This window comes from Grammomys surdaster, unplaced genomic scaffold (genome assembly GCF_004785775.1).
Source record: "Grammomys surdaster isolate TR1022 unplaced genomic scaffold, NIH_TR_1.0 206, whole genome shotgun sequence".
Lineage (NCBI taxonomy): Eukaryota > Metazoa > Chordata > Mammalia > Rodentia > Muridae > Grammomys > Grammomys surdaster.
The window spans coordinates 1275047-1287568 of NW_021604651.1; positions in this window are offsets into that span (position 1 = coordinate 1275047).

Sequence of the window (12522 nt, forward strand, 5' to 3'; positions counted from 1 at the left end):
GGCAACCTTTCACTGATCTCCTCTTTATTATTCTGACATTAGATTTTATGTACTTTAATGTGCATATGTACAATTAACTCCAAGTAAGATTTCTCACAAAGTATAGTAGAGTTCTATGGATAAATGGAAGCGATAGAATACTAGTGCAGTTATCACTGCATGAACATTTACAAAAACACTAAGCAGGAAATGATTAATGATTTAAAATACAAAATAATGAAGACATTGAATTTGAAATGGTCATATTATCTGACTGAGTTTTATATAAGTAGGAATGGCTAATTCAAGGTAATAAGAGTAAAATTCAGAAACTTCTAATGGAAATCACAATAATCTTTACAGGTCTCAGCTCCATTTAAATGATTTAATAAATAATATCTCCATATCAGCAAAACATTTAAAAAATAATAGGTAGATACTCATCAGTATCATTTCTTCTCATGTGTTTCTCCAAGAAGCTATTCATAAGCTAACAGCAATCATTACATTTCATATACACTTTATCATTAGATAACAGTGCAAATAAAATTTGGTTTATGAAGTAAAACAGAAAATCTTGTGCAAAGTACATATCTTTTCATTAAACATGTACTGGGATTTATTTTTTAAGTGTGTGTTTTAAATTCATACTTAAATAAAAACTATATTTTTGTTTGCTTGCTTCCATATCTGTATTAAGTGCTGTAGGTAGCCTTCACACGACTCATAAAACAACAAATGTGATAATGTTGATAACCACCAGGTGATTCCTGCTAACTAGAATGTGAGAACTATTAAGACAGAAGATTCTCCATGCTTGGATTTCAAGCAGCTGTGTAATCATAGATAGCAACAGTTTAAATGGAAACATATACAGTTGTTTTATCATATAAATTTTTGGTCTAAAAGAGAAAGGAATACAAAATAGTTAAGTATCTAAACACATCAGATGTGATTGAAATTCTCTAATTAATAATAATTATGAAATCAGCATTTACTTGATGCAATAATCTCCTTAAGAAACTGGGGCATGATTTTGGGGGTGGGGGAGAAAATTAAAAAAAAGAAACTAGGGCATGTAGTTCATACACAAATATTAAAAAACAGCACCATATGGAAAAGAAACAAAATAAAAATATCCTAAGTGTTTGCTAAACTAGTTTGTTGTATTCAAGTGGTCCATTCTTTTTACCTTTAAAACTGTTTGCCCCACTTTTCAATTCCTGTTCCATGAGATAAAAAAGGCCTTACACACTCATCTATTCATGACTCATATTAGTGAGATGTGCACAGTAAATTAACTATGACTATTAAAAATAATTCATTATACCATTTTAATGAAAGTGAAAAACATTACTATTTCTTCATTTTAAATGATTCAAGGAAGAGTAAGTTAAAAACATTTATTAAGTACCAGTATTTTTGTCTTATTATTGTCTGTCCATTCAATACTTCAACAAGTCTATCAGTGTCCTCTTGTTGGGAGCCATCTCTTAGCCGAAAGTGGCTATCATCTTTACAGCCATCTCAAGCCATATACCCTGACAAGAGACTTGTTTTCAACAGCCCTCATCAGCTGAGCACACTCTGATAAACATCTTGTTACACTGTTTATTGCCCCCAGCTGCAAGGTGCATGTGGTATACATGGCTACAAGGCACGTGACGTAGTGCCTTCAGTTGAGCTTGTCCATGAGGGCAAGTCACGTAGTAAAGGGTATAAATACCCAGGATTTCCTTTCTATAAGAGAGAAAAAAGGAGAAAAAAGAAGAGACTTGACGAGACTTGACCAGACTCTGTCTTGTATCCATCTTTTGTGTCTCTCGCCCCTCCTCCATCCCCACTCTCTCTCTTGCTAGACCCTGACCTGCAGTCCTGAGTAGCAGAACGGGCCATTACAAAGTAGCAGAACCGGCTGTTACAAAAGAAACGGCCGTTACATCCTCTGCCTACATTCTGTAAAATTATTTTTGACCCTATATTCAGTTATCTTGAGAATTTCCATTTTATATCACTTAGAGCTTTGTATGATCTGAGGACTAATAAATAAGGTAAGAACAAAGGGTCTGTGTTTGGTTACTATGGCTTCCTGCTAAAATCAGTATTACTTAGTGAACCAAAGCAATGAGGGTGACAGTTTGTGAACTTACTGCTATTCAATAAATTCTGGTATTGTAGAAATACATGAAAATGTTCATTTATACTTCTGATATAGTTCATTCATAACATCAAGGATTAGGGGAAGGAGAAACTACCTTATATGATTTCTTTATACAAATATCCTGAATCACTGAATTAGATAATGGTTGTTCAAATTGTGATTGGAATGAAAAGCTATTGAATTTTAAATATAACATGGGTAAAAAAAAGACCTTTATGCTGTTTGAAACAAAATTCACAAGCATACTCATAAATGTGGCTCTAGACCATGAGTGGAAGGTAGGACTGCTCAAAGGCTACTATCTTTTTGTCTATCCCATGGCCAATAGTGACACAGTAGTGACACGTCTAAGTTCCTAACAATTTGCAAAACTCCTTCCTCATAACTTATCCTTACTCTTCTCATTAGTTTCTCAGTCAAATACACGTAACTTTTAAAATTTTTGCTCAAATAGAGTTCAACTAATCCAAAGTCATTGTTTGAGTTGTATTGGAATTGTGTTTCCAGGCAGAAAATCAGAAACTTCAGAAATTACGAAGTTATCCCTGCATGGGCTCTGCTTCTTGGATTCCTCCTCACTTTCTGGCACAAGAATAGTCTATACCAGCTTACCTTTGTGTTTGTTTGGTCTATTGATCGCTCTATAGAATTATGTGCTTATTTCATCTACAACAGTTTAATTTTTTTATGTTGATCTTCACCTTCTGACAACAAATAAATACAAATACAAACAGAAAAATAGTCTGGTAAGGGTACAATTCCAATTACAACCACTTTAGAAATTAGGAAAGGCTACTCAGAAACCGCCCCACCCAGTAATCCATCCCATCTGCAGACACAAACTCAGATACTACTGCTGATGCCAAGAAGTGCTTCCTGACAGGAACCTAGTATAGCTAACCCCTGAGATGCTTTATCAGAGCCTGACCAATACAGATGCTGGTGCTCGCAGCCAACCATTGGACTGAGCACAGAGACCCCAAGAAAAGAGTTAGGGGAAAGACTGACGGAGCTGAAAAGGATTGCAACATCATAGGAAGAACAACAATATCAACTAACCAGATACCCCAGAGCTCCCAGGGACCAAACGATAAACTAGAGTACACCTGGAGGGACCCATGGTTCCAGCTACATTGGTAGCAGAGGATGGCCTTATCTGGGATCAGTGGGAGGGGAGACCCTTGGCTGGGTGGAGACTTGATGCCATAGCACAGGGGGATGTTAGGACAGAGAGGCAGGAATGGGTGGGTGCGTGGGTGGGTGGGGGAGCACCATCATAGAAGCAGGAGGAGGGAGGATGGAATAGGGCGTTTGTAGAGGGGAAACCCGAGAGATAACATTTTAAATGTGAATAGATAAAATAACCAATAACAAAAAGAAAGTATAAGGAACTTATTTTAAAGAATGTCTTCAGACTTTGAAAAATAAAAGTCTGAAAGATTTTTCAGGATTGAAAAAAAAAGAAATTAGTATCTCAGACTAAGAGAAATAATTATTATTATAATTTAGTCATCATTATGCCAAAAGAATAAATAGTTACATGCATATGTGTGAGAGCCTATGGTTGTGTATGCACAATTGTGTGAAGGTGTCTTTGGAGGCCAAAGACAGCATCAGACCCCTCGAGCTGGAGATGCATGTGGTTGTGAACCACCTGACAAAGGAACTGGGATTGAACCCAGGCCTTCTACCAGAGGAGTACACGTTTATTACTATGCCATCTCTGAAGCCTGTCAATTTCCTTTTCTTTGCATCTATGGGGATCAGAAGATCGTACTCCATTTTTTACATTTATCTTATATCTAAAGTAAGACCCTGATATTGTATTGTAGCTTCTTTATAGTTTTCTTTAATGGTATTTAATATTTAATAGTATTTAACATTATCAAACACTTAAATGCCACAAATTAAGTAACTTCATTCTTTTTGTAGGATTCAATACATTTTTCTTTATCAAATTTTTTTTATGATTTATATTCCAAACTTTATTTTTAACTACATTATTTTTTACTAGCAGCAGGGAGTGAGGCATAGATTTACTCCCCTAAATCTCCATGTAGTCAGAGTTGTTTAAACTGCAAGCTACAGAGCCACAGATATCTGGGCAGATATACTGTTAGCTAGAAATATAATGCAGTTGTTTTTGATGATCTGATTTAGTCTATAGAAGGAAGCTCTCCTCTACTAACCAGAAGGAAGAACACCAAACTTGGGCCTCCTGCTGTTCCTCCTATCCTTTTGTTCATACCTAGCCATGGGAAGCAATAAAATCCATCTAATCTAGAAGTCTGTAACATATTTCAGTTAATTGGCTTGGACTTTCCCTCGTCTCCTTCCAGAGTGGCATAGTCTTAAGAATATGTTCATTGTCTCAAATCTAGTGAAATAATTTTGTAATAATATAATACAATATATAATATACTAATATAATTTTGTAATTTTGTAATAATATAAGTTCTAGTGAACTTATATTTTGCTAAGAAATCAATAGAAAAGAGATCAGAGTTATTAACCATACATTTTAAGAGTAGTGACAATGTCTAATGTAAATTTATGATTTAGATATAGCTCCATCCTGACATAAGATAAACAGCAACTTCTCTCTCTCTCTCTCTCTCTCTCTCTCTCTCTCTCTCTCTCTCTCTCTCTGTGTGTGTGTGTGTGTGTATGTGTGTGTGTATGTGTGAGTGTGTGTGTAAGCATGCCACACGTGCTGGTGTCCAAGCAGACCATAAAAAGACATAATATCGCAGGGTCTGGAAATCATACTCTGGTCATCCAGGAGAGAATGACCTGCCTGTAACTGCTCAGCCACCACACTAGTACCATAGGACTATTTTTAGTTTTGAGTTTGACCAAAAATTAACTTTAGCTAAATGATACAAACATATTTCTGCTGTTTCCTCACTTTCTGCTTTCCCCTCCCTTCTCCACTCCTCTCATTTGCCTTCTTTCTTTCGTTTTTTAAACTGGTGGTGGCTATAGTATGGAATCATAATTAGTTTAATTTCTAAATCAGTTTTAAAAATGAATGAGAAACTGACTAAGACTCCATTCAGTTCTAATAGAAATGAAAATTTAAGTATTTCTGTGTCTTCAGTAAGGTTTCATACTTCTCATGTACATAAAAATGTATCTTAAATTCTTTCAAAGGTAAGTGTCCTATCAGGTCACTGATTAAGTCAAGAGTGAGGAAAACCATCTACCTGACATCAATTTTTATCCCTAGCAGTTCAGGGCTGAGTCAAAAAATCACTAGGGATTTAAATTCAAATGATGGTCTAAGCTTTTAATTTTGCTCTTAAAAAATTCATTTTAGTGGTGTAATGTCAAGAAAATATTCTGATGTTCAAATAGACTTGAAGAGAAGTAGACAAGTCTTCAGATTACTCTTCTTTTTATTGATCTGAATGTCCTGATCAATATTTTACCAGGCCTAAAAGCATTCTGGAGTCCATATATCTAACAATTTGATGTTAGGATAAAGCAGGTTAAGTTGAGTAATACGAAGACATCCAAATACTTACCTGTAAATTTTAAGTATTTTACAGGACACATCTATCTTTTTTTTCTTTAATATATTAAATTAAATAACCTACTTGGAGAATAACTACAAAATTAAGTAGTAATTCCAAGTAGTGAAAGGCATTTTCCTTAAAAAAAAAAAACAGAAAAAAAATATCCTTATGATTTGCTGCTTTATACACAGGAATGATTTATTTTACAGTCATTTGTAATATCAAGAACACATCTTTCAATTTGTGTTCCATTTTTTTCTTTTTTTTTTGATTGGATGTTTTATTTACATTTCATATGTTGTCCCCTTACCTTATCCCCCACCCATCCAGGAAGCCCCACCCCGTTACCCCGCCTCCTTCTTCTCTGTGGATGTAACCCCTACATACCCCCCCCACTCCGGCCTCTCCACCCTCAAATTCCCTCCCCTTGGGGCGTCCAGCCTTCATGAGGTCAAGGATCTATTCTTCCACCTATGCCCAGCAGGGCCCTCCACTCTTACATATTCAGCTGAAGCCCTGGATCCCTCCATAAGTGCTCCCAGGCTGGTGGTTTAGACCCTGGGAACTCTGGATGGTTGATATTGTTGCTCTCCTCATGGTGCCACAAACCCTTTCAGCTCCTTCAGTCCTCACTCTAACTCCTCCATTGAGAACCTCATGATCAGTTCAATGGCTAGTTGTGAGCATCTGCCTCTGAATATGTCAGACTCTTGAAGGCCTCTGAGGAGACATCCATATCAGGCCCTTATCAGCATGCACTTCCTGACTTCCACATCAGCATCTACCTTTGGTGACTGCACATGGGATGGATACTCAGGTGGAAAGGTCTTCAAATGGCCCCTGCTTCAGTTTCTGTCCCTCACTTTGTCTCCATATTTGCTCCCTTGAGTATTTTGTTGCTCCTTCTAAGAAGAACTGAATCACTCCCACTTGGTCTTCCTTCTTTATGAGCTTCATGTGGCCTGTGAGTTGCGTCTTGGGCATTTCAAGGTTCTGGGCTAATATCCAATAATCAGTGAGTGAATACCATGTGTGTTCTTTTGTGATTGGCTTACCTCCCTCAGGATGATAATTTCTAGTTCCATCCATTTACCTAGGAACCTCTCGAATTCATTGTTTTTAATAGCTGAGTAATACTCCATTGTGTAAATATACCACATTTTTTGAATCCATTCCTCAGTTGAAGGACATCTGGGTTCTTTCCAGCTCCTGGCTATTATAAACAAGGCTGCTATGAACATAGTTGAGCATATGTCCTTGTTATATGTTTGAGCATCTTCTGGGTAAATGCCTAGGAGTGGTATAGCTGGATCCTCAGGTAATGCTATGTCCAATTTTCTGAGGAACCGCCACACTGATTTCCAAAGTGGTTGCACCATCTTGCAGTCCCACCAACAATGGAGGAGTGTTCCTCTTTCTCCACACCCTTGCCAGCATCTACTATCACCTGAGTTTTTAATCTTAGCCATTCTGACTGGTGTGAGATGGATCTCAGTGTTGTTTTGATTTGCATTTCCGTACGACTAAGGATACTGAACATTTCTTTAGGTGCTTCTCGGCCATTCGAGTTGAAAATTCTTTGTTAAGCTCTATACCCCATTTTTTAATAGGGTTATTTGGTTGTCTGGAGTCTAATTTCTTGAGATCTTTGTATATATTGGATATTAGCCTTCTATCAGATGTAGGATTGGTAAAGATCTTTTCCCAATTTGTTGGTTGTCATTTTGTCCTATTGACAGTGTCCTTTGCCTTACAGAAACTTTGCAATTTTATGAAGTCCCATTTGTCAATTCTTGATCTTAGAGCATATGCCATTGGTGTTCTGTTCAGGAACTTTTGCCCTGTGCACAAGTATTTGAGGCTCTTCCCCACCTTCTCTTCTATTAGTTTCAGTGTATCTGGTTTTATGTGGAGGTCCTTTATCCACCTAGACTTGAGCTTTGTACAAGGAGATAAGAATAGATCAATTTTCATTCTTCTACATGTTGTCCTCCAGTTGAACCAGCACCATTTGTTGAAAATGCTGTCCTTTTTTCACTGGACAGTTTTAGCTCCTTTGTCAAAGATCAAGTGACCATAGGTGTGTGGGTTCATTTCTGGGTCTTCAATTCTATTTCATTGATCTTCCTGCCTGTCTCTGTACCAGTACCAAGTAGTTTTTATCACTATTGCTCTGTAGTACAGCTTGAGGTCAGGGATGGTGTTTCCTCCAGAAGTTCTTTTATTGTTGAGAATAGTTTTAGCTATTCTGGGTTTTTTTTTTTTTATTCCATATGAATTTGAGAATTTCCTTTTCTAACTCTGTGAAGAATTGAGTTGGGATTTTAATGGGAATTGCACTGAATCTTTAGATTGCTTTTGGCAAGATGACCATTTTTATTATATTAATCCTGCCAATCCATGAGCATGGGAGATCTTTCCATCTTCTGAAATCTTCTTCGATTTCTTTCTTCAGGAACTTGAAGTTGTTGTCATACAGGTCTTTCACTTGCTTGGTTAGATTCACACCAAGGTGTTTTTTATTATTTGCAACTATTGTGAAGGGTGTTGCTTCCCTAATTTCTTTTTCAGTCTGTTTATCTTTCATGTAGAGGAAGGCTACTAATTTGTATGAGTTGATTTTATAACCAGCCACTTTTCTGAAGTTGTTTATCAGGTTTAGGAGTTCTCTTGTGTAAGACATGGGGTCACATAAACTGTTAGCCAGATTAACCAGAGGGCACAGAGACAGTATCGAAATTAATAAACTCAGAACTGAAAAGGCAGACATAACAACAGAAACTGAAGAAATTAAAAAAATCACCAGATCCTACTACAAAGGCCTATACTCAACAAAACTGGAAAACCTGGATGAAATGGATAACTTCCTAGACAGATACCAGGTACCAAAGTTAAATCAGGAGCAGATAAACCATCTAAACAATACCGTAACCTCTAAGGAAATAGCAGCAGTCATTAAAAGTCTCCTCACTATAAAAAGCCCAGGACCAGACAGTTTTAGTGCTGAATTCTATCAGACCTTCAAGGAAGACCTAATACCAATTCTCTTCAAACTATTCCACAAAATAGAAACAGAAGGAACTCTACCCAATTTGTTCTATGAAGCTACAATTACACTCATACCCAAACCCCACAAAGACCTGACAAATAAAGAGAACTTCAGACCAATCTCCCTTATGAACATCGATGCAAAAACACTCAATAAAATTCTCACAAACCGAATCCAAGAACACATCAATACAATCATCCATTATGATCAAGTAAGTTTTATCCCAGGAATGCAGGGATGGTTCAATATTCGTAAATCCATCAATGTAATCCACTATATAAACAAACTCAAAGATAAAAACCACATGATCATCTCACTAGATGCTGAGAAAGCATTTGACAAAATTCAACATCGCTTCGTGATAAAAGTCTTGGAAAGATCAGGAATTCAAGGCCCATACCTAAACATAGTAAAAGCAATTTGCAGCAAACTGGTAGCCAACATCAAACTAAATGGAGAGAAACTTGAAGCAATCCCACTAAGATCAGGGACTAGACAAGGCTTCCCACTCTCCCCCCACCTATTCAATATAGTACTGGAAGTCCTAGCCAGAGCAATTAGACAACAAAAAGAAGTCAAAGGGATACAAATAGGAAAGGAAGAAGTCAAAATATCACTATTTGCAGATGATATGATAGTATACTTAAGTGACCCCAAGACTTCCACAAGAGAACTCCTAATCTTGTGTTCCATTTTATAAATACTTTCTGTGTACCACTTCTGTTGCATGAGTTTTCAAAGGTGTTGTGCCTAAAGGGAAAAAGCATCATGATCTGTAAATAAACTCATTGTGTTAGGTGAGAGCAGAGAGCAAATAATGCAGATAAATTGAACATGTGTTTTGAAAAAGAAAAAAAAATTTCATTGACTTTTTTTTTCTAGAAAACAAAAGGCCAACCAGTTTAAACTGAGGGCAGGTAAATATTCTATGATGACAATGATACGAAAAAGAAAGAAGCAGTTGTCTTAGCCCCTGGTGGTAATGAAGGAGAGAAGACTTCCAGCATAAAACATATGTGAGAAAGCTCTGGTGTTAGAAATGCTTGGCTAAGTATTTTAGAGATTACAATGTATAAATTGAATTATAAATATCAGAAGGCCCTATATGGGCTTATTTTAGTTTCAGGTTATTCAGCCTACTGTTAGATAAAAATAATTACAGATAGGTGTTAGCATGGACATGAAAGAAGAGATTAAGCTATTCAATCATTTTAGTGTGTTATCTTCTCTGCTTCTTGCTGTTCTATGAAGACATCACCTAACACCCAGTGAAGTAAGGTCAGGGAATTTAGTATCATGGATTCTTATTCTCAGGTGACATGCTGTATTTTGTTCTTCAGAGAGCCAAGAAATTCTATGGAATAGTAGGTTTTATGTGTGTTCATCTCTCCTCTGCTTTTCTTGTACCAAGCTCTTAAAAGCCTTAAAAGTTTGAAGTGATAGAGTACTAGGGAGACCATTCCCACTCTGCTTGCCTTTGTCTTGTTTTCTGTTTGCCCTGTTATCCTGCACAAGCTCTAGAACAATCTCTTAATTATACTTTTTGAAGAGTTTGTGGAACTGTTCATAATTTGTAAGTGCCAGGTGAGTGACACAATGTAAGTCCATACATAGGGCAGAAGTTCTAGTGTTCAGGAACCTTCCAAACATTGTCTTGCCTAGCACCCTCTCTGGATGTTCATTTGTATTCATTAATTCTCCTGTGTTATTCTGTGTTTCCATTAGGTTTGGGAGGGCTCTAACAAATTAACTGAACCCAAGGAGGTAGAAAGGAAGAAGGACACAGAAAAAAACTTGGAAGGCATAGAAAGGGGAAAGTCATATGGATATCCTTGCCAGCTGAAAATCAATGATTCTAGCATAATTAGTAACATGTGCTATCAAAGTTGCAAATATTTCCTCAAAGAAGGTTGAAATAATATAAAACTGGCTTGATGCCTGAATGTCTTGCATCTTACACAGGATCTCACTGCATTCTCTGATATTTTCTGGGAATCTCACAAAGATACTGTTAACTTTGTCAGCAGTGGGGATATCTTAACTTCCTGTACCAAGCATCACCAAACTCTTGGTGTGACAGTAGTAAAGGAACTGAAGAGTCACTTTCTGAGAAGTCCTGAGCCATTGTCTTTCTAAATAACAGTGCTTTTCCTAACCCTCCTGCATAAAATCTATATTAAAATGTCTTCTAATAAACTCCAAATCTGTTTCATAGTGGATCATCCTAAAATTCATTCCTACAATGAAGACAAAAATTCACAATTGCTTGAGGTGAGGTCATTGAACGATTAAAGGTGCTACTGGGCTGTAGTGTGGAGCTGTACTTGGGCATACCTCCAATGACAGGTGCTATGGGAACAGTATACTATTACCTATGATTGCTGTCTAAAGCAAGTGACAGTGTTATAGATATGTGCTCTTAATCTGTAAGGACTAACAAAGAATTGAATTGAATTATGATATCCAGCTAGTGTCTGCTGAGTTATTTGTGTGTAGCAAAGTAGACTACTATTGTGATCAGTAAATATTGTTCAGTAAATGAGTAAAAAGTATATTGGCTTCCATCTTCAAAATATCATAAGTAAGGGTACGATGAACATAGTGGAGCATGTGTCCTTTTTATATGTCAGAGCATCTTTTGAGAATATGCCCAGGAGTGGTATGGCTGGGTCCTCAGGTAGCACTATGTCCAATTTTCTGAGGAACTGCCAGAAAGATTTCCAGAATGCTTGTACCAGCTTGCAGTCCCGGCAGAGATGAAGGAGTGTTCTTCTTTCTCCACATCCTCGTCAGCATCTGCTGTCACCTGAGTTTTTGATCTTAGCTGTTCTAACTGGTGTGAGGTAGACTCTCAGGGTCGTTTTGATTTACACTTCCCTGATGATTTAGGATGTTGAACATTTCTTTAGAGTCTTCTCTGCCATTTGAGATTCCTCAGTTGAGAATTTTTTATTTAGCTCTATACCCATTTTTTTAATGGGAGAGGAGTCCCTTGGTCCTATGAAGACTCGATGCCTCAGAATAGGGGCATGCTAGGGCAGTGAAGCTGGAGTGGGTGTGTGGGTGGGGGAGCACCCTCATAGAAGCAGGGGGAGGGGCATGGGGTAGGAAGTTTTGGGAGGGGAAGCCAGGAAGGGGGACTATATTTGAAATGTAAATAAATATAATAGTCAATACAAAAAAAGTACATTGGCTTTTCTTACGTTGCAGAAGTTCAAGGTCCTCACTGTTTCCTTAAAAAATATTGCTTGATAAATTCAAGCATACATATAACATTTTTGGTTGAATTCATCTCTTTCCTTTCAACTTTCCCAATATTCCTTCTATCATATTTCCCTCCCCAAATAATTTGTTGTGTGTTTTAAACACACAGAACCTATTCTTTACTGTTAGTGTGTGCAATGGGACAAGACCATCACATGAGCATGGGCAACCTGTGTGAGGTTATATGCCTGAAGAAAACCGACACTTTCCTTTCTCTAGAAGCCATCAATTTCTAATAGTATCTCAGCTCTGGGTAGAGGCTTCAGAAGTGCCCCTTTCATTCATTCTGGGTTTTGGCTGGCTAGATCTTGTGTAATTCTTGTACATGCAATCATACCTCTGTAAGTTCATGTATGCAATGACTTTTCCAGGTCTTAAACACTAGTTTCACCAGGTCTTCACAATCTTTGGCTTTAAAAGCCATTCTGCCTCCTCTTCTGTGATGATTGATTAATGGGAAAGATTGGGCTATAGAAGTACCATTTAGGTTTGAGCACTTTATAGTCTCTCTCTCTCTCTCTCTCTCTCTCTCTCTCTCTCTCTCTCTCTCT